General features: G+C 47.3%; 1 protein-coding gene across 1 annotated transcript in view; it reads right to left on the bottom strand.

Annotated features, from left to right (window-relative positions):
* The window catches only part of ZNF516 (zinc finger protein 516), a 114466-nt gene extending 91695 nt beyond the window's left edge, over positions 1-22771 (bottom strand). The window contains exon 1 of the mRNA XM_044921182.1: positions 22731-22771. The gene's annotated coding sequence lies outside the window, so the exon portion shown is untranslated. The remainder of the gene's footprint in view (positions 1-22730) is intronic.
* Positions 22772-24198: the final 1427 nt, after the last annotated feature.

Raw genomic sequence — 24198 nt, 5'->3', positions numbered from 1 at the left:
TGCGCCTGCGCATGCTCCCTTCGTGGGGGGAGCAGAGCGGAGCCCCACACGTGGACGTTTCAGACGCCACCCCGCAGAACAGGGGGTGGAACGGAGCGGGGAGACAGGCGGCAGGCACGGCTGGCAGAGGACCAGCAGGAAGAACACCGAGAGCCAGGAACAGAGTCCTGACGAAGGAAGAAGAGGCAAAACCCCCTGCTTTGGCCCTCGCTCTCCGCTGCTCTCCACAGCACCCAGTCCCCAGCTCAGAAGAGCCAGGCGCCACCTCTGAATGGGACACCGGCCCCTGTGCTCCCAGGCCCGTGTTCACTGAGGCCCGACTCCCCTTCTGACCTCCCACGTCCCCAGGGACCCAAGCCCTGCTGGAAACTCCCGAGGTCCCGCGGGAGCAAATATTAATTCCAGCTCCTGTAATACATCTTCTTGAGGACATGGATGCCTGCATCACTCGCATCACTCTCAGGGCCCTGCTGAGACCCCAGCTCCATCCCGAGGCCTCATGAAAAGTCCTGTGTGTCCGCCGCCACCCACCGCCGGCCCGGACGCCTCTGGGACAATTCAGGAGGCGGTAAAAGCACGGATGGAAGACACTTCAGCCAGAGCCCTTGGTCCCCCCGGGGTTCCGGTGACCTCCTCCGGGGGAGGTGCGCCCGGCATGCAGACCCCTCTCTTCAGCACGGGACCTGTTCCGGGAGCGGAAGCCCAGCGTGGGAGCGAGGCCACCAGACAAGAACACGGTTCAGCGCGCCAATCGCAGCCACACCCCAGCACACGCGGAGGACAGCGCGGGAGTCATGTGTACCCGTGTGGAGTTCCAGAGGACAATCCACCTGGAGGCGGGGTTCCGGGAGATCAGGGACGGGAGGGGGCTGGTCTAGAGACAGGCCACACGGAGGGCAGAGGGGACTCCAAGTCAGGGGGATGGGGCTGGTGAAGATGTCCTTGCAGGAATGCGCACCCCCCCACACACACAGGGAGGATGGGGGTCCTGAACAGTCAGGGAGACAGGCCAGGGGACAGGCAGTCAAACCAGGCGAGCATGAGGAAGGCCCTCACTGCTGAGACACCTTCCATCAGACTCAAAAGGACACGGGAAGTCACCAAAGTCCAGGCATGAGGAGGTGACGAGGAGCCAGAAAGCCTGTCCTGAGAGCCCCACGGCAAAGACAGGGACAGGGAGACAGGAGGCAGGGACCGTGAAACCTCAGGCCCTCCCAAGGGGAGCGTAAGGACAGAGGCTAAGTTCAAGGCCCGCAGGAGGGCTGGCAGGTGGGGCGGAGCCCTGGAGCCGGGGCCCCGGGACACACGGGGGTCTGTGGATGCCCATCTCCTCTGAGTTCCGGGCTGGGACGAACCTAAGGATGGCTGGCCCCTCTCGCCTCAGAGCACCGGCAATGTGGCAAAAGCAGAGAGGTCACGGCCCAGCCAGGTGACACTCTCCCTGGCCCCACCCAGACGGTCAGCACCTCAGGGCAGGAACGGCCACGTCTTCCCCGGCGGCCGCAGGTGACAACATGGCTCAGAACACACAGGATGGGAACCGGAGCCCAGGGCACTGGAGCCTTGGACCACGTCTCACTGTGATCTTGACAAAGACCCAGCTCGTCGAATCAATGTATAGAGTCCGAGCCCCAAGGCCCTTTTGCAATGTGCCTGGATGGCCTCGTGTTTGAAGCAGAAGTTTGGTAACTTCCTGCATTTGCAGACACATTCAAACTGTAAGTACATTCAATTCCTGATTTTTCTGTTACCAGATAAATGCATTTCCACGTAGAAAGGAACCACATGCCTGCTGGCCTCCCGAAGCGGACTCACGGATAAAAAGCGGTGAGTAGTGCTTCTGACCACTGGCCGAGGATTTCTAACTCCCCGTGCGGTGCAGGACAGCCTTCCCAAGAGGACGGACAGGCAGCGCACCCCAAACCCCCGCCCGGAGACGGCAGCAGCAGGCCTAGCGCAGACAGCCCTTTGGGGGCCCACGTGGACACGCACGCATCCTCTACAGGGCGGCCGCCGTGTCCTGGGACCACTGGGACCCTATGACCATGAGGCTGGCGGTAGCAAGCTCTGACGGGTCAGAAAGCAGAAAGGTTCGAGAAACGGGGAAGCTCTTCTTCCCACTTTCACAGAAATGGGTTTAATTTATCCGAAGTGAGAGACACGAAGATTAAGATTGGCGATGGCCTTCAACATTGGTGTGTGGGGCAGGCCCGCAGTCACTGAGCTGCTGATGCACTGGACACCCTTCTCCCAGCAAAACGTAAAATTAGTACAACGTGCAGAGCAGTGAAGTCACCCACACAAAATTACACCCACACTTAATTATTAAGGATTTGCTGTCCTGTTTTTCATATTACCAAGAAAGCAACACTCATTCTATCTTTCTATTTAGAGGGCTCTTTAAAAATACGTTTCAGTGAAGATGTATGAATGTATGTATTGTACCCAGCGGACAGTTACAAGGAAGTACTCATGATTTTAGGTTACATATTTTCCCTTCTACATTGAAATAACCAAAAACCTGGTAATAGTTTCCACTACCGCATTTAGGGTAAAAGTGCTTTCTTTCAGTCAACAAGAAATTAAATAAAATTACCAGGTTGGGCCAAGGGAAGACATTCACTCTTCAGATAAAAGGAATGGTGGTAAGGAAAGTACTGACCAGAAACTTCAATATTTTTAAAAAACATAATTTAATGTTGGGATGACACAGAGACTTCACTTCCTATTTTTATCTTCTACTCAAAAGCTCTGGAGTATGACAGGTTAAGTCATGCTGTCCTCAGAAAACCAGACACGGTCAACTTAGGTTCCTCTCAACTGATATTCATTAATTATAAAAAACCGATGCAGGCACAGAATTGTACACTTAATTATCATTAATATGCCAATTTTTATAGTATATCTACTTTGCCACAATAAAAAATGCAAAATAAAAATACAGAGATTATAAACACTTGAAGTCACTTAAAATGCCTTCATATTCTATTCCCAGAAAAAAAATCACAACACAAAATATTAATACTATTTACAGACATCTAATCTATGGTTACACTTACATGAACTATGTTAATCTTGAAACAGCATTATCCTAAATGATGACTGGATCCTTAGATGTCCAAGGTCATCACCAGAATCCACAGACTGTTTAAAAAAGATTTTTTTCCCCTAGATGAGGCTGCCAATTTTTTGTGTGCCAGATTTGGAGCGGGCTGTCTGTGGATCACCCCGTAACACTCCGCATGCCCTGCACCAACAGACTTACAGAAAAGCATTGCTTTTTTTTTTTCCCCTCAACTTTTAACTGAGCTCTGGAACACGCTGAAAGTTTCATGACACAATTCTAAGTCATATACATAAAGAACATAAAGGACGCATCTCAATCCCACGTCACTGTGTTTTACCAGGGCCACACTCTATACTCATTGCTTGAGAAATTCCAAGTTCACATTATTTTAGATGCAGCATTTAACTGACACTGTAGCATTTGGATCCAAGGAGCCCTTTTATAAATCAGCTTTGGAATGTCCCACTTCTTCCTGCCTAGAAATTCCATACGAATCCTATTCTGTGCTCTCCGGTTTATTCTGAGAATTTTAATCCATTTCATTTTTTGTTACAAATATTTCACAGCCAGCCTTGGCCAAAAGCGCTAAAGTTCTGACTTAGTTCACATTAAGAACGTCTTACCTATGATTTTTGATAAACCCTACGTACTGCTGGGCCTATCCTGCCCCGGAAAATGTTTCCACAAAGCTCAAGAAGGCTGGTTTCAGAAATTCCCTCTATTTTCCTTACTTCTCTGAGCAGTATCCTTCTTTAAAAGTATTTCTGTAAGCTGATTAATTAAAAGACACCTTTCTGAAGCTGTATCCCACCCACATCAAAGATAACAATTTACATTATTCCTAATCAATCTACTGGCCAGAAGAAATAAGAAACAGGAAAAAGAATACTATTAAAAACTCTTATTAAAGAAAAAGTTAGCAGAATGAACAACGTATTGTCAGTCCACATACTATTACATTCACCAAATCCTCAACCCTCAGGACTCGGAAGGAAGGAGTCCCCGGCCACTGCCCAGGGCCATGACGAGGTCGGGGTGCACCTCTCCCATCACTTCTGGCCACAGCTCTCCCGGAACCTTACTCCCACGCCCCGGGACTGGATGTGTGGCATCTGAATCCATGGCCTGTACTGTTTCTGTGGGGAAATGAACACCTGGTAATGGGCAGCCTGCAAGGCTTTCCTGGCTGGACAGCCAGTTCCGCGGGGACACAGGCCAGGCCTTGCTGGCACCCAGGCCTCTTCCTGCAACAGCTCAGTGGCCTCATCTCTTTCATGGGATAGCATTTGACAGGAGATCCCCAAGTCCACCAGGGCTCCCGAGTCCTGGTCCAGCACCCGGCAGCCCTGCCAGGCTTTGGAAGGTGGACTGTAACCCCTGTCCAGGAGAGGCCTCCGCCAGGGCCAGCCCAGGACACCAGGCCTGCGTCTCCCAGCCCCACACTCACCACATCTCTGCTCGTGGCCTCCTCTCACAGGGCCACCTACCTGGTGAGGGCATCACTGTTCCTACAGGTGCACATGGAGATCCAGGGTCCACGCAGGCCTCCTCCAGCCTCACAGCATCTGGTTCATGGCCAGCTCCCCAGGACTTCACCTTCCGATGGGAACCACTCGCTTTCAGCCCCTCTTCCCCCACCTCTCAGCCTCTGGACTAGCCCCAAGCACCAGCCTCCTTGGATCATCTGCCCTGAACACGCCCCTTCTTCAGCCTCCACACTGGGGAGCCCCCTGCAGCAGGCCACTGAGGGGTCATGCAGAACACACTCCACCCACTGGGGACAGCGCCTCTAACATCCACTGCCTTTTGGACAGAGCCCAAAGTCTTCCAGAAGATCCAGAGTCATGATTATTTGCCCACAATGACCTCTGAAACATCGCCCCTTGGATACCCGCCATCCATCACACATGCACACACGTGCACACACATGCATACACACGCTTGCACACACATGCACTTGCACATATGTGTTTGCACATGCATACACACATGCCTGTGCACATGTGTGTTTGCACATGCATACACACGCTCGCACACCTGCACACATACACTTGCACATATGTGCTTGCACATGCATACACACACGCTTGCACACATACACATGCACATGCATACACACATGCTTGCACACGCCTGCTCACATGCACATACGTGTTTACACATGCACACACACATGCTTGCGCACACATGCACGCCTCAAGGTTCCAGCAATACCAAACTTCTCCCGGGCTTGGTTCTCATCCATCACCCACTTCCCTGCTCAGGGTTCTAGCGTCCTCACCAACACGTCCTTTACAATCTACTTGGAAAGGCAACTGGGCCAAATAAAAGATGACTCAAAGAACTCAGAAAAATAAGAATGAAAGAAGTCTGACAATTATCACTACACCCAATAAGCACAGAAGTATAAATATAATCAAGCCTAAGTAACTGCAATCCACACAGAAAATAAACATGTAATTCTTACATGTCTTTAAGTAAAATAATGTAAAAATAATAAATGAGCAACACTAGACTAAAACAACATCCCAAAAAGGAATTGCAAGAGTGACATGGGGAGAGGGGAGGAGATGGAGAAAGAGGAGGAAGGTAATAGAAGTAACTCATTTCTTCATCTTTGCCAAAGAGGAAGTCAAATTATATGGTTACAGAACTTGATAAATTGAGAAACATGGGTTAAGCAAAAGTTATAAATATAACCACCAGCATAACTAAAAACATTGGACTTTCTGCAGGCTTCCTTCTGACTTCAAGAATTAAAGGAAACATAATTCACAGATCAATGAACAGAAATAAAGGGAAAAAGAAGAAAACATAAAGAAGATAAAACTTTTTTTTTAATTAGAAAAGAGGACATCTGTTTCAGGAAAATTATAAACGGAACAAATTTATTAAGGAAGACTCAATGATAGGGTGAAAAACAAAAATCTAACACGTACTCTCTAAAGAGACCCCGAAAACTACGGGACACACAACAAAAGTCAGGCATGGAGACAAACTACACAAGAAAAATGCAAACGAGAGCAACAGTGAAAATGAGACTATCATTCAAAGTTTAATTCACGGTTTAAAAAGGCACTGCATGGCACAAAAGTCATATTTATTAAGGGATAAAAAAAATCACAAGGATGATAGTGGTCTAAAAGCCGTAAGTCAAGTAACACAGAATAAAATATCTAAAACACACATCCCAGTGAGTATATGGAAGACCCACAGGAGAAAACAGATGTGGGAGAGATGACAAAACTCTCTAAAACCCGGATTTAAAAGGAAAAATAATAGAGGACCCGAAGCGAAGAGGAAGGTATACCTGCTCTGTAGGCTCTGCCCCCACACTCGCTGCTCTGCTGGAGGAGCAAGAGCACAGGGTGACCCCCTGCCAGCACAAAGAAGGCCTCAGGGGGTTCCATCACTCGGGAGCATCGAGCTCATGAGCGCCAGAATGACACGGTACCACGACACCAAACACCAGCAAGTAAGAGCAAAACGAAAACTAACAGAAGTGCAGCCATTTGGAAAATCTTAACGTCTCCGTAACAACGCCCATGGCAGGTACAATCAGAGCTCAAACCCAAAATCTCTCCTGAAACTAATCTGTGTCAAAATCTATGGGACACAAAGAAAGCTAAAAGTTTAGCTACAGCAATTAAAAATAAAGAAAATATACAAATGAAACACTCAATTCAAAAAGTAACCTCTTAAACCTCTTAAATTTGCATTTTAAAAAGTAGCAATAAGGAAAAAAAAACAGTAAAACTGATAAATAAAATCAATAACTATCCTTCCGATAACCCCAGTGAAGGAGTTAAATGACTAGCCAACCTAATTTAGACATTTTAAAAAGGCAGGATTTGGGGGAATTAGGTGTAAGGACCAACAAAAGAATGAAAACTAAAATACTACAAAGTTTTTCAAAACTCTGGGTGAATACATTTGATAAGACGGATGAAAGAAATGCCTGATTTTCTAGTAAAATATAAATGTTCAACACTTACTCAGGAGTCGACAGAAAAAGTAACCAGACCAATAATCATGTGAGAAATCAAAAGATCTGGGGGTGCCTGAGTGGCTCAGTCGGTTAAGCGTCTGCCTTGGGCTCGGGTCATGATCCCGGGGTCCTGGGATCGAGCCCCGCGTCGGCCTCCCTGCTCAGTGGAGAGTCTGCTTCTCCCTCTCCCTCTGCCTGCCTCTCTGCCTACTTGTGCTCTCTGTTGAATAAATAAATAAAATCTTAAAAAAAAAAAAAAAAAGAAATCAAAAGATCTGTTATATTCATCCAGCAACTCCAATGAAAAAACAATCAGTCAAATTCACACATCTTTGAGAAACAACTCAGATGGGGGCTACTTCAATGCTGCTGGAGCAGAAGGAATTTACGTAGAGTGTAAGCTATAAAAGGGATAAACAAAGATACTTGCAGCACAAAGCACAAGGCTACTGTCCTAATAAAGCAACAAAGTGTGAATAACCGGGTGGAAAACTGACCAAGAAAATAAGCAGGCAATTCAAAGGAGAAATAAAATGATCAGCAAACATGAAGAAATGCTCAACATACTTAAATTTTTTATCACAAGATATTTACCTAATCAAGTTGGCCAAGACTTAAAAGACTGATAAGATCAAGCGCCAACAAAGAGAAAGCCATCACTCACACTGATGGAAAATGGCATTCTGATCTTTGTTGAGAAATCTGACAATATCAATTAAAATGCCCCTTCTTGGCGAGCCTGACTGGCTTATTCAGTAGAACGTGCGACTCTTGGTCTTGGGGTTGTGAGCTGAAGGCCCACGGTGGGCACAGAGCTTACTGAAAAAAATAAAATGAAATGAAATGCCCCTTCTTGACCAAAATTCCACCCCAGGGAACTTATCCTAAAGAAATATTCCCCCAAGTACACAAAACTGTATTATCAGAGAGGTTTCCTGCATCCTAGGAAAGAATGGGAGCAATGCAAATGTCCAGCAACAGGGGAGAGGACATAGGAGGGGCAGCTTGCTCCGGAAGACGTCCAGCTGGTGGGTGCTGGCTGTCCCTTCTGGCTGCACACAGCCACAGCCCACTCAGATGGGTCAGAGCTGGGCCACACTGGGCACCGGGCATTTGGAAATCAGTATGGTGTGTGCAAAGAACTGCACTCTACACATCCCTTGAAAAGAATAAGTTGTGATGCTATACAAAAAAAAAAAAAATGAGTGAAGGGGCGCCTGGGTGGCTCAGTCAATTACATGCTGGACTCCTGATTTCGGCTCAGGTCATGATTTCAGGATCCTGGGACCGAGCCCCAGGTTGGGCTCTGGGCTCAGCACAGAATCTGCTTGAGGATTCTCTCTCTCCCTCTCCCTCTGCCCCTCCCCCAGCTCGTGCATGTGCTCACACACTCTCTCTCTCTCAAATAAATAAACCGTTAAAAAAATGAGTTGCAGGGGCGCCTGGGTGGCTCAGTCGTTAAGCGTCTGCCTTCGGCTCAGGTCATGATCCCAGGGTCCTGGGATCGAGCCCCGCATCAGGCTCCCTGCTCAGCGGGACGCCTGCTTCTCCCTCTCCCACTCCCCCTGCTTGTGTTCCCTCTCTTGCTGTATCTCTGTCAAATAAATAAAATCTTTGAAGAAAAAAAAAAAATGAGTTGCAGAAAAACTCACATATGGCCCCAATTTTAATGTTTTAAATTGAAGTTTATATATTAAAAATCTTAATACATTTATTAAGCTCATGTATTTCAAGCCCTAAGACAGTGCTGACCACACAGAAGGCACTCAATAATAGTAACTGGCACACAATAAAATCATATCTGCGCTGTGAAATGGTTAACATATTCTTGTTTCTCAAAATTCAATTTCCTCTTTAAGTTGTAAATATCCTGAAGGCAAAAATGATGAAAACTTTGTTGTCTCCAAACTATGCATTTTGTATAATTATCTTCAAAGACATAGTTTAATTTGGGCAAGCAGAACACTACCCTACATTTTTGGCTCTAACTAAATTGCTCAAATGCGTTGTGAGAAATCAAGTAATGTGTTACCTGCTGTGAATTCCACACCGCCCACCCCACACCCCCTTCACAGCACTAAAGGGAAAGTATGCATCTTCATACCATTTTGTGGACTTCTATGTAACTTATTTATTTAAATCTCTGTATATATCTTAAAAGCAAAGCGCTTATGTCTCTCTTCATCCCCTAATGCAAGAGAAATAGTGTAAGATACTGGGTACCAGTTGTCAATATTTAATTCTGTGTAATTAAATAATTAACGTGTAGCTTCATATTAATTCCCTGGAATAATGACATTTAGATCAAGGCATCGCCAGCAAAGGGACTTCTCCAGAAGAAACAAAATCAGCATCACAGGATTACGGAAAGGAACCGCGCCTGCTCCCAGCCCGCTACAGTCCCTGACAACTCAAAGTAGGATGTAGTCCCATATCCTTAGCTCCAACCTCAGACTTCTTAAAGTGAATTAAACAAAGTGACTTCCAAATAAATATAAAAGAAACTCTGCCCTCAGTGATTCCATGTAAGCCTATAGTTCTGTGTCTATTCACCAACCTCCAAAGCCAGCCATGGTTCATCTAAGAAAGGGTGTTTTAATCAGAAGGCTTTATCGTGATACTGAAATCCCATCCAACCCAGCAGATCCTCAGGTAAGTGAACACACATAAATTTCACACGACTGGGTAGAAACTGCCTAAGCTCTTGAGCCCCCGGATGCATGGCCAAGAGGGGTTGACCAGCTATGGAGGCTTTAATCGTTTTCAAGATAAGGGTCCACTTATAAAATCTAACTCACCAAGATGCATGTGCATTCGCAAAACCTTTAAAAGAATTTTAGGTCCGCACACTAGCAAATGGTGATCCTAACAGTGAAGACTTACATTTCTCCTGTGGGCGGAAATACCCCTTTGCCTAAATTTGCACATGCCCAAAGCACTCTTCTGCTGGGCCACTGAAACAGAAACAGATAAGTAGCACTTTTTATCACAGTGGAACAACGTAGACTTGGACTTTGTTATTCCACCTGAATGCCGGTCGGTCTTATTTTTTTTTAAAGTATTAAGTTTTCTTAACATTGATACTGCTATTCACACACAAGATAGTAAATAGAATCCTAGTGTGCCTCAACAACATTTAACTATCAAAAATAGCATTTCCGTGATTGATAGGACAAGAAATGGAACTTGACCCTCAGTCAAAATAATAAACGCGCTGACCTGAATGTCTGGATTTGCAGGCAAGGAACAATAGGTAAGCCACGAAGAACAGGACCGGCCCCAGAATGACGAAGCAATTTAACTGTGCCTCACCTTGAAAATGTGACAAAATGGAATAAGCAAATCGAACAGCCATCTTAGGACACCTGGGGAGAAACACCAGCTTAGCTCTGTCTCCTCACAAGGCAGGGTCTTGAGCCTACGTGTGGCACATGATAAGTATGCCAACATCCTCCTGCAACTTCGCACTTGTCAACCCCTTACCTTTCCCCTCCCCCCCCAAAAAAAACACCGGCCAGCCCTCACAGAATGGCTTGTTGTGAAGTCCCTCAGGGCTGGGACGTCGCAGTCCTCTCGGTACTCGCCCGAACTCCCACCAGGAGCACAGGACACAGGAATCATACTCCAAACAGACTGTTGGAAGGAAGGACCGAAAACGCAGGACGCAGCGTCTCACCTTCATCCCCTTAAAGAGAAGCATCCTCTTACAGGAGATCCGTTTGCTTTGAGTGAATGACTTCTTTCTTCTTCCGAGAAACAGCTCTTCTGAACCATTCTTGCTACCCGTTTCAGAGGGAAATATTCATTTTTATTATAATTAACGTTATTATATTTAAATGACCTATTTAAAAAGGACTAATTGAATATATTTGTTCCAGATCCCTTCCGAAGAAAAAAAGTGTTGCCTCTCCGCGAGGCGCTTTATTTTACTTTGGTAAGCTCTGGTGCAGAGCCCCAAGTGCAGGGACTCCTACCCCATCAGGGGCTCAGGGAGCAAGGCGACCGCCCAGGACGGGGCGGAGGGGTGCGCTGCAGAACCATCGTCTTAGTGAAATAGTCTGCCCCTCCGCAGAAACGCATTCGGTGGATATGCTATCAGCACAGCAATGAATGACATGACGAATCAGCTGGGGTCTCACTCCAGATGCACCCTTAAGCCCAAGCAGCGAATCCATGCCACATTTTATAAATTTGCTTTTTAAACTGTGGGGTTAACAAGACTAAAATGTGGCAAATTATGATAAAACAGGTTGAAATCTTATGGGGCAATATAAATAACATCTACCTAACTGAATAAAATAATTCTTATCTCTTTTCTAAAAAAAAGAAAAACAACAACAGATGATGTTTTTTGATGTACAGAAAGTGGGAAGAACCAAGTCGCTCACACAGTTGATATGCTGGATGTAAAATTATCGCTAGAGGAGACAGAAAATGAACTCAAACCATGACACTCTTCTGTCTGTCTTCTGAAAGTCTCAGGGCAAGCAGGCTTATCTCTTATTTAGTCCACTCTGTAACTGGTGAGTCTTGACGGGAGCTGGGTCACGCACCGCACACCCCCCTTTGCTGGGCCTTGGGAAAGGCCAGCATCTCGTCCCACTTCACAGATGAAGAAGTGAAGGCACACCGAGGCTCTGTCACCGGCCACAAGTCACTGCCGGATCCTGGATTCGAGGCTCCATCGCCTCACACCAAAACTCCTTTTGACACAACAGTGAGACGCCGTATCCCCGAGGGGGGTCTAGTCAGACCATGCAGGAACACGGGAGAACACCCACACACAGCACGCTGTCGCCCCAAGAGCACAATCGGTGAAATGTCGGGGACCGACAGAGGGACACGCTGCGGGGCCAGGCCCCAGCCTCCTGGCCATCCTTGCTGCCCCCGCGGGATGTACCCCTCAGCCCCCAGCGCCCCACCACCGCTATCTCTGGTTCCTGGCACAGATCTTGAGAGTGATGACAAACGACCTTTCTTCCTTTCATTAAACTGCTAGGATTTGACAGAGACATTCCCAAAGCATCTTCCCTTAGTGTCCTTGCGGAAGAACAGCTGAGCTTTCAGAGTGAAGATTTCTGACTCACCTCAGCAACTGGCCATGGTTTAGGGCGGAGCGGGTCATCTCCCCCCCCCTTACAACTGCACCATCCTATGTGGTAGCCAAATGGGGCTAGTCCAAATGGGGATGAGCTGTGTTAAACACACGCCCGATTTCCAAGACTCGATGTAAAAGCAGAACAAAAAATATCTCAGTAATAATTTTTATGTCCTTTACATCAAGTAACAATTTGTATAGATTGGATATATAAGACAAATTAACGTGATTTTACCCATTTCTTTAACCTTTCTCATGTGGTTACTGGAAACTCTGAAACGACAGATGCATCATAATTCCATCGGGCAGCGCTGTCCGGGCTCTGTCGGCACACACTGCAGCCCTGGGCCAAATCCTGCCCACCACCTGTTTTTGTATGGCTTGTGGGCTAAGAATGTTTTTTACATTCTTAAGTGGTTGGAAAAAAACCAAAAGAAGAATAACAATTTGTGACACATAAAATCATAGGAATGTCAAGTTTCAGTGTCCATAAATAAAGCTTCTTTATGTGCTGACTTGCCGTCCAGGGCGGTCTCTGCACCACAAGACAGAGCAGCTACAACAGAAAAGAGCTGGCCCACAGAGCCCGAAATATCTAATATCTGGCCCTTCACAGAAAACGTCTGCCGACCCCTGCCCTGCAGTCTCATAAATACAGGCCTCCAGTTTCCACGGCTCAGAAGTGTTGGGCTCAAGCCCCCATGGGCTCCAGCACCACCTCCCCTTCCGAAGCTGACCTGGGGAACAGGCAAGGGGAGCCCCACCAGCTGGCTGGAACCGCTGGGGGCTGGTGCAGGAGCTTCCCTGCTTCCAATCCTCAGACCACCCTCTGAATTTCTCCTTCCTGATGGATGACTCAAAATCTTTGTCCTCAGAGCAGATACGATGACATACTGAGTCTGCCATGTTCTAAGTCCCCAAAGGCTCGGGCAGCTGGGTCCCACTCATGGGACCTACACACTGGCTCCCAGCTTCTCTGCAGTGGTTCCTGGGTAACCCCAGCCATCTAGAAGGCGAGGGAGCTTGGAGGGTGGGGGCACTGGTCCTCCATAGAGTGATCTATCTCTACAGAGATACAATTCCAGGTGGCTCAGACCAACCACACACTTTTTAAACAAGCATGAAGAAGGTTATAAACTCAAGGTGACTGCCCAAAAGAGGTCCACTGAGATAGCCCAGCTATGGGGCTTTGACCAAGTCACCTGCGTGGGTCTCAGCATGCTCCTGGGGGAACAGGGGCTAAAAGGACTCCCTAGCTCCTGTTATGAATGCCAAAGGATACCCATAAGGAACGTGGGCCACTCCCTTGCTCACCATGGACCTGTGATCAATGTTTGTGGAAAGGAAATGAGGCTTAACAGAGCACTTATGAGCTATTTATTTTGGGGGCTGCTTATTCAGGCATTCAACAAATTTGATTCAAGTCTATAATAAGACATTAGAAATAAAAATTAAACTTCTAATATAATGGGAAACTGTAATACTCAGTAACTTGGATCATATTTTCATGGTGATTCAAAAAACAGCTCTCAGTGCTTTGGACTTTGTCATTGTGCCACTGGTTCTCTGTAACAGCCACTATGAGAACAACCTTCCAAAAGTCACTATGCACTGACCATAAGAATATCACTGAAAACACTGTCCACTTTAAAAAAAAAAAAAAAAAAAAAAACATACCCTGTATAAAAACAGCCAATATCAGAATCAACGTAAAAAAGTTTCCTTTAGTGTTTGTGCTAAAAGAGGCTTTCCTTCCACAGGAGAATTGATGAGTTTTGCCCTTGTCATCAATTCAACATATAAATGGCATGTTTCACTCCTTGTTTTTGTCACCAGAAAGCTCAGATTCTAAATTCTGGTTCAAGTATACCTACTGGAAAGACTGTTGTGATCTGGATATACAATCCTATTTTCCCCTCATTAAGGTCTATTATTTCATTTCCTTGTTCTTGATTTTTATTAATGTTTCACTATATATTTAACATGTGACCCAGGTACTCCTCGTCTTGTTTATGGAATGAGATGCGTATAAACCAGCAAACTCTTACTACCAACATATAAATAACAAGATTTCAATTACCAGATACTCAAACAATCCTGCAAAAATTCTCACACAAGGGATGACGTCCATAAAGTAAAACACTGATCAAACAGATCTATGCAATTCTGAGTTTATGTTGGACATAATATATTATAAAAAATTCTAGAAAGGCAGCAAACTACCTAGGATACAGTTTTTGGTAAATAATGAAAAAGTATTCAGTACTATCTTCTTCAGAAAAGGAAAAACAGATTCTAAATTGGGGTCTCAACTTCCTGATTTTTCCTCTGAAGTGAAAACCTAGAACACATCAGCCCTGTTTGCTCACCTGGAGAAAGCAAAAGCGGGTAGGCTTTCTAAGCAGCTCTTGCATAATGAAGTAAAATTCGCGGTGTCCTGGCCCAGCTCCCAAGTTAACCAAGGCTGGCGGAGGGGAGGGAGACCTCTCCACAAACTGGTAATAGTCTGCCGGAGTCCATTTAGCAACCAGGAGCAGACCAGACACCAGCCAGCCAGGACCACAGGCTGCCACGTGTGGCCTCACGCCTCATCTGCCATCGGAGAGAGGACAGGGAAATGAATGTCTCCCTGTATTTGGCTCACTCCTGGGCCCAACTTCCTCTCCCTCGGTTGCCATGTTGCCCACACGCACCAAGGATGTGCTGAAGGCGAGATGCTCCACTCCCTACGCCACCCCAGCTAGCAGCGCGCCCCCGGACGTCTGTGGTCCTCGGCCCTGTCGCTCAGAGCACCCACCATGCAGATGCCCGCTCTCCACCAGCACTCCTGCACTCCACCGTCTACTGCAGTTTAGGACAGAACGCCCCTGAGAAACCGGCGGTCTCTCAACAACTATCATTTGTCTTCTCTGATCCCTTTCCCTGAAATTTTTGGTGGCTTCTTTTTTTTTCTTGTAGGGTCTTCTACCCCATGCTTGTCATTTACTTTCTATAGTTACTGTCTCACAGAAAGGGATGTTATTATTGGTGCTACCACTGGATTTCCCAAGAAAATCTATACCCTGGCCCCTTGCTGAGCTGGAAACCGTGCAAACAGCCACTGGGGCTTTGGTGACCTGGCCTTCCCTCCTTGTCTGAGCTCGGCAGTGCTGCAGGAAACTTGGAATGGGATGAGCCGTCCAGTTCTCACGCTAACACGCTATCCCCACTGAGAGACGCAAACATTTAGCCCCTATTTTTTCTTCTCTTTGGGGCTAGAGCTGAGCATCAGAAGGTAAAATTGAAGTGGGGAAGTATACTATCAGTACCCCATCACTTGCCGGGTCTACACTCTGCAGCACTAAATGAGCTCGCAATAAGGTCACCTCGAAAGTGGGCTTGCGTCTACCTCCCCTTGCTGTGCACCTCCAGCGCGTATTGGGAACTGGGAATCCCGGAACCTGTTTGAGCTCTGCTCTATGGCCGTGGCCAGGGCTGAACCACTAAATCCATCGGCGTTTCAGTTCCCATAAAATGTCAGGATCCACCCCAAACCACCTCCAAGTTTCCTACCAATTATAACACATATATAACCCTCAATATGAAACTTCTAAAACAAGCCCAAACAGAAATAACATAAATTTACAAAGAAAGGTAAACAGTCATGAAAGTAAACGTTTTCCTTCACAGTCATTCTATAGAATTGATTTAACGCTCACGCTCCTAACCGAGATGGAAACCATACCCTGGAGTGAGAAGCCACGTGAACTCTCCTCCAGCCGAGAAGGTGCAGCTTCATCAACCACCACCCCGTAAGCTTCTAAAAGGTGCCTTTGTGGCCCAGAAGACCTACCACACTTTCCAAAATGGCCTATTATGTCCATAGACAGTCGGAAGACCTCACGATACGACTGCTTGAAATGCACGCAGACGACTGCCCTTCTACCATTTGCAGCCAAACTCAAACACGGACTGTACATCATCTCCAACCAAATCCTAAATCCAAACTGCAGTAACCTCCTTTTTTAACCAATTCCTACAGACACTTAAAACTGCATAGCTGTTAGAAAAATTAACCTTCCTTCCCAAAGTTCAGAGTGTCAGCAGCCCGTGATCTGTCATCAATCTAGAACGACGGAGAAGCCAATCTTCCTGTAAAACCATTAACAGATTCTGCTTTTCTGTCACCAGGGTAATTTACGGAGGCCAATTTTAATCCTACCGCTAAACCACTAATCCCACGACTCCACAGAATTGTCCCCAAGTTTACGTTGCTATGGCAAGGACTTTAATGTAAGGAATTCACTTATTTACTACCAGTCATGTTTTTTAAGTTGGCTTTAGGACGAAGATCGTCTTCCTCGCCTCTCACTTTAAAAAGTAAAAAGCCATTTTTGGAATCAGGAGGCCCTTGAACACCTGGGCTGCGCTGTACTCATCAGAATAACACTAATGTAAATTATGCGTGGTATTACTCAAAGGGACAAATTATCGTCATTATGCTAATGGTCACGCTAAAGACATGAAAAGCTTTGGTATGATAAATCTAAATCTGGTGGGAATATGATTATCAATGCGAATGATGATATTTTCTCAAACTGGTATAAAAATGTCCTCCCCGTGTCACTGATAATGTCAATATAAATTATGCATCACCAAAAGCGGCGTTCGCACACGCAGCTGCAATGCTATGAGGTGACACCCAGGCCCGCCTTCCTGCCCACAGATGCCCAGCTCTGACACTGCACGCGCGGACACACACACACACACACACACACAGAGTATAGGTGTGTTTATTTCTTCCCTTAAAACAGGGGAAAACAGTACGATGAAAGCTAACGAGACAGATTCAACGAGAGGGGTACCGAGAGACGCGTTAGCTCCGGACGCTAACAATGGAAGCACAATCTTCATGCTGTTCCCTGTTCATAAATTCCCGGGATGTCGCCTAAGAAGCCACTCTGGTGAATTAAACCCAAGACTATCCAAAAATTCAAAAGCAGTATGTGTAAACAAATCACTAAGTGAAAGCATCTCTGTTCTGCCTCTAGATCATTCCAAAACAGCATCACAGAAGTTTAAACTAGGAAACGGGATTGTCCATCTGTTCATTGATCCAACCATCCATTTAAAAAAAAAAAATAGCCAAGTCTTTGGGGGAGGGGGACACATTTTTTAGGTCTAGCTTAAAATCACTGAAATAATCAGGAACTGAACAGGGAGTATCAGCCTATTTGCAACCCACAGAAGTTTTAACTACTCCCACTGGGCTCTGTATTTCCCTGAATTAACACAATCAGTCAACATTTAATATCAAACTATTTACCACAAAAATTATTTCAGGAAAGAAACAAGCGATACTTGCTCACTACCCTTTCACGTCAATCGAACAGGAAGCTGCTAAAGCCAGGAGCAGCCTCTCCACACCACTTTGGATGCATTCTTCACTGCACTAAATTTCAAAGAACATTCTCGAACGCTGAAATCAATCAATGCCTAACACCATGCCAAGTCAGCTTGAGCAATATAGGTTAAATAGTGCCATATGGCAAAGACAGACACATGTTGCCCTTTTCTGAAACAAAGGGGAAAATTCCTAAACAAATACCCTTTACTTTAACATGGGAAGAGCTGAAGACAGGGGTTTCCAAGTGTTGCTAAATAATGCTGAAAATTCTATTTTAATCCTTAAGGACTATTCGGGAAAAACTGCAGAGTTTTAACAGAGAACCTCATTTAAGAGTCTCTCTTTAACGATGTCCTGAAAGCTAACACCACATGTTAGCCTAAGCTCACCATCCCCTAAATGAGCAAGAAAATAACAGGACAGCTGTATCCAAAGGCTGAGCAGACATCAGCAACTCCCCAGGGTGTCAGATCCACAAGAGACCAGTCTACCTGCTTCTGAAGGAATAACACACCAGATTAATTTTGTCTTGAAATAAAATATATTAAAAATCTCACCCTGTGTTCAGCACTCCACTGAGGAACTGTCTGAACTTCACAATCACATATAATACCTATCCCTGAAATTTCGATTAAACAACTTGATTAAATTCGTGGACAAATACACACACATACACACACACACAAACACCCAGAAAGAAAAAAAATCTACCAGAATGAACTCATATTTGAAATAAACAGTAAAATGTATCTAAACCCAATATAGTTTCTAAATGATTTATTTTTTCTATTCCCGGGTGGTGTTTTATTCATTACTTTACATCTGTTTACATGTTTACGTTCTCAAAGTAGTTGCATTTCTAATTACTCCTGCTTTGTGATTTTCAGTACCAGAGGATTCGAAGAATAAATAAAGACCAGATCTTTTTGGAGAACTACTTTTAAGGAATGTTGAGAGCCACAAAATTACACTTCTTTACACTTCGAATGTATGCCGCTGGAAAACATCTCATTCTGGACATAAATATGACAACCAGCTCCAGCTTTGGAAAGAAAAGCTTCAGCTGTTCAAATCACGTGTAGCCAGATGCAAGGGATAAGGAATACACAAACGGACAGTTGCAACTGCTAATTTTTACCAGTCCGTCTAAAATATACTTGATATACCTTAGTGGGGGGTACAAATTTCAAATACAAGCAATGCATTTATAGGGCCTGTACGTGCATCCTCCCGGAGCTATTAAAGTCATACCCCTAAAATAGTCCTCTGCCGAAGAAAATTAATTTTAAAACAAACATGCATTTTAAAGAACTGGATGAGACATTTTAAATTCATAGTGAAAGTTTTTCTTTATTCTTCCCGTAAGGTTAATTTTATTAGTAAATTCTTCATAAATAAACATTTGATGTGATTCCTTTCTTAAAATGGGTTTGTGACATCACCAATACTCCTGAGAACTCTAAGATAGTCCCAGCTAGAGTCCTATGATAAAGAGGATGTCCTGTATCCCCACCCACCCCTAACTCACTCACTCTACTCTGGTGAGAAAGGTGGGGAGGGGGGGGTCTCAACCCACTCCGGGCAGAGGTCACCCCTCCATCAAAGAGAAATGTCCCACCTCTCCCACCCCAAACTCCCTTATTTCTGGGATCAGTGAGAACTGAGGCCAAGGCCTGAATCCAAAAATGCTGTTACTCACGTGGCCCTGAGACGCATTCAGACCCGTAACAGGCTGCCGCCAACACTCTGTTGGCCATTGGCCATCGGGTGGAAAGGCTAGCGGTGAGAGCCCCAGAGGAAGGACAGGACAGGAAGGAGAAGAGGGTCTCAACCACAGCGCTTGGCCCATGCCACCAGTTAGCACCAAGCCAAGCACAGAGCAGGAGGTGAAGACTTGCTGGTACCCAAACTCCTGGGCCAGCTGAATGGCAGCCCACCGACACCTGTCTGCAGCCGACATTTACACTTGCCTTCTAGACGCTCCAGCCTGCTATCTACCCCCACAATATACGGGTAGATGCAGTCTGATCAGACCTCGGAACCACCCACGTCCGAACTCTGCGCCTCACCTGAAAAATGCAAAGCCGTAAGGCATGGCATTTCCTATCCACGGAGTCATGGTCTGGGAGCCAAAGTGACACAATCACTCTGCACGTTTGGACATCACTAATTCTGGAAGCAAGGGTCAAAGGTGCCGAGCAGTAAGCAATCCAGGAAGGTCTACGTACTGGCTGCTAGTTCAGCGGTCAGTTCAAGTACAAAGCAGGAGTCCACCGAGGGTCAGGGCAGCTCAGACGCACTCAGCTGGGCCAGGGTGTCGCACGGCCCCTAGCTCTCTCTGGACTTCAGTCAGGAAGAGGAGAGCTAATTAAACTTTTCCCACAGCCTCTGGACCTTTTGAGGGGGAGGGGTGAGGGCAGCAAAGAGATGCACTTCTAAAAGAACCACTTGATCGTGTCAGAAGAGCTCTGTGCAAGCACTAAAATGTATAAACACAGCGCGTAAGATGTCTGCCTTTGAGGAAGGAATGTTACTTCTATATTCAAATATTTAAAATGCAGATATGTAATCAAATGAATGTAACTTTCTTTTGCTTTCTTCCATTATGTCTCTTACTCCTGCTTCAGTCCATGCCCTTGAGAAAGTCTGGATGTCTCCAGCTAAATTTGGCCTTCAAACACCGACGAAAAAGTTGTTTCCTGCACCTTTAATACAGATGCTTTATTCAGTTAGAAACCTAGTTGCAAGCAAAATACCACTTTTAATTATATAATTAACACTTGCCCTGTCCTCCGAGGTTGAAAATGGAATAAAACCCAAAATAGGGTCCTGTCTTGAACAGTGAAAACAAGCACATTATAAAAGAAAAGCGCAAGCATTTGGACAAGCTCCTTCGTGCTGGATGTAACCAGCCTGTACTCCGGTCTCCTATTCCTAGGACATTAAGGTATAATGCCCCTGAAACTCCACACACAATCCCCAGCCAGACATAGAGCCACTCCCACAAAATGCCTGTTTAAAAGATTCCTTCTGGTAAATTACAAATAAGACCACTAGGTATCCTGGAAAATGAATACATAAAAATCCACAACGACCCATTAAACTGAGTGCTGGTTTTTCAAGACAGTCCATGACTAAACACTACTCAACGTCCTCCATCACATTACCACTTTTCCCTATTTGGTAAGACTGAAAACCATCTGGGAGAGCATACCTCATTCTCAAGTATCCTCTAAAGAAGTCTCTTTTCTTTTCCACATAATTGTTGCGACACAACATCCACATCAAATGGGTCACCTATAAAACTCAAATATCTTCATGTAGGAGCAATTAAGGTAAATGAAGGTAAAGTTCAATTTATGGACATGGAAACAACATGCTTTTCCCACTGGCCAGCTTTCAAAAACATCTCTCATTCTCTTTCCTCCTGGAAGGTCTCTGGGACAACATCCTCCAAAGTTAGACACACAGGACTTCAAAGTTCCAGGAAAATCTGAATCTCTCAATTGTCCAGTCAACTTTAAAGGTTGTTTACCAGTAACAATGGGATTAACACCAAAGATGTAAACTCTACTCGCCAGCAATGAATATCAGTCACACAAGGCAAAGTTCTTGATCTGGTATCTCTCAGTTACTAGGCCACTTGGGAAAGAGGACTCTGGCAAAAGCTTTCAGAAATAAAAACAAGCAAAACTCCTCTCTCCCCGCTGAACTCTACACCTACCACAAATGCTGCTTTGATGCTTTGTTTCATCTTAGAGAGACATTCCCACTCTCTCCGGCTGGTTTTATTACACATCCCTTGGGACTCTTATTTTTTTAGAATGTTAATGTGCCCCCTATGTTTCAGTATATTCAAATGAGCTAATTTAAGAAAACAAAGTCCTCCTACTGAACTAAGAAAAATACTAGACCCACAGGCTTGGGGCTCAGCACCTCAACATTCTAAGTCCTTGAGGCTTGCGACTGCTTCTGGCTGAGCCCCTCCAAGATGGCATGGGAGCCTAGTGAAACTAAAGATGTCCTCCTCCGGTGACCAGCCCTCAGAGCCAGGCTCCAGGCCAGCTCGCGCAACTTGCTCCCCAATTCCTGCAAGAGGGGGAAGCTCCCAATCCTGCCCAGCAGAGGCATGTGGCATATTTAATTCTAGCGGGTCTGTGTAAACATAAATAGCACAGCTGTTTTGACGCAACAATCAAAGAATGTAAGAGAAAATGAAGGAGGAAACAAACAAATGATAAAATGATGAAGTGAGCTTTTTTACGCAGCAGTAGAAAGTATCCTATCAAATAGCAGGCATGCCTACTTCCTTAAAGGAGCACTTACATTCCTAAACCAAAATACTCCAATCATATTAATAGGGCGGCTTAAAAAATAATCTGGAGAGGATCCTGCTGGGGGACTATCCAGCCTTGCTTCCACTCGGGTCAGTACTTCAATGGCATTTTATTACATGGCCACAGGATGGAGAGCCACCAGTTTTTAAATCATCTTTATCAGGACTGCAGACTTAACGGCAGGTTCATGAGGGAAATGCCTTCCGTGGCATGTTTAATTAAGACCACCTTCTAAAGTTCCTTTTGTGACTTGCTGTTGGGTCCCACAGCGCCTGCCCTTTGTTACGCAGTGGACCCCGCTAGCAGGCCCGGCCCCACGCCCTCGGGCACATCTGGGCTTCCAGGAACAGCCCCCCGCATCCACGCGGGCTGCTCGCCGCCGGGACGGGAAGAGGCCACGCAGGCAGGACGCCACACCCACGCGCGGCAGCCCCTCGCGGGGACGGCCTGCGGCCGCCCCAGCGCCGCCCACCCTCAGCCGCACGGAGCCCCGGCCGGGACCGAATCAGGTGTGAGTACTTATGTAATCGTCCTCAGGGGCCACGCCTTTCCCACCGCCCCACCTCCGCCAGAACAAAGTGAAGTTTAAAATAGAAACCAATTACCTGGCCTCAGCCGCGCCTTGGCCCCCGGAGCGCGGCCCGCGCCGCCACGCAGACCCCCGCCCCCCGGCCCCGCGGAGACACCCTCCCCACGCATCCCCGCCGGGGCCAGGCCCCCCACCCCCCGCCCCCGCCCCATGCAGACCTCCGCCCCGGCCAGGCCCCCCACTCCCCGCCCGGCTGCCCCACTCCCCGACCCCTCCCTCCCAGCCTGCTCCCTCCCCAGCTAGTCCCCCTCCGGCCCGCACGGACCCCCGCCTTTGTTACGGTGCGAAGTTGGGCCGTGGGTCCCCGTCTCTTTCACTTCTTGGGTTACAGTGCAGGCGAGTGACGTCCGCTCCACATGACGGGGGCGGGGGGCGGGCGCCGGGGGGCGGGGGCGCGGGTCGGGCCCTCCCCCACCTCTCTGCCCTACCCGCCCCGCCCACAGCCCGCCCCCTGGCCGCCCAGCAACAAGCGGCCACCGCCCCCGCCCCGGGGCGGGCAGGTAAATCCCCCGCCCCCGCCCTGCCTCCGCCCCGCCTCCCCCAGCGGCGCCCCGGGCCCTGCGCCGCTCGCTAGGAGATACATAAATAGGAATGATTTAATCCCGCGACACCTCCCCCCTGCTGCCCATTCCTCACTCCGCGAGTTCACTGAGGTGGGGGCGGGGGGGGGCGCAGAATCGGATCGAACTCCGGTTTGGGAGCCGAAAATGGCCGGAGCAGGAGGATCGGGGTCGGACACTACCTTGTAACTGAGTTAGGTTCTTGCAGGGGGGTACGACGAAGGTCGCCTGGGGTCGCCCATGGACCCTCGGGGTAACCTTGGTGCGGCCCGGCAGATGGGCACACCGTGCGTGGACGAGGGCGGGGCGCGGGGTCCCTCCGAGGGGTCTCCCTAAAGGGGTCTCCGGGGAAGGAGGAGTCACACGTGGGTCCTTAACCCGTCCAATGCAGCAGCAGCATCCGTCCCGGAATGAAGCTGCACAGCATCTAGAGCACCGCGACAGAGATGCTACGTGACTGGGTCTGGTCCATACACGTCCACACACCACCACTGATATTCCCGGGGAAGCTGGTGCCAGATTAAGCCGGTACGAAGCGTGGGGCGGCCGGTGACGCACTCTGCCCGTGAATGTACCCATTGTGCGGTGGAGACCCGGCAGGCGCTCCGCACTCTTAAGTGGGGTGGGCAGAACTTTCACTGACCATGAGCGGGTCACATTCTAGAATATGCCATGGACTAAGTATGAACTTTCAGTGACACAATAAAATATGAAGTTGTAAGGTTCATGCTGTCCTTCACTTTTCTACGGATTCACACCAATTTCAACAAACCCCGTTCTTTGTACGCTTTGCGCCTGGCGAGTGGGCTCTGTCACCCGGACCCCAAGCGCGCGAGGGCGTGCCCGCCTCGTGGGAACGAGACGCAAGGAACCGCACATTTCGATTCCCCGGTTGCTGAGAAGCATAACCATATCTCTCCTCTTTCCTTCCCCTTCTGCAGGTTTCGACTTGAATCGGAAAGCAACTCTTAACGCCCATTCTTTGCAGGAGAACACTCGGGAGGGAGGCAGGGTCTCCGTTTGGACTGCTGCGTACCCATCTAGCGGCCCAGACTCAGATAAAAGCGTGCCCACGTCTACAGCACAGAGCTGTGCGCATCAGGAGCCTGCGGATGCGCGGGGCTAGTAGCACTTAACAGTGTGCATACACATGGGCGCATGCACGCGCGCGCG

The sequence above is a fragment of the Neomonachus schauinslandi genome, chromosome 14, assembly GCF_002201575.2.
Source record: "Neomonachus schauinslandi chromosome 14, ASM220157v2, whole genome shotgun sequence".
Taxonomy (NCBI): domain Eukaryota; kingdom Metazoa; phylum Chordata; class Mammalia; order Carnivora; family Phocidae; genus Neomonachus; species Neomonachus schauinslandi.
Note: the sequence above shows the minus strand (reverse complement) of the source record. Positions and strands in the feature narration are given on the sequence as shown.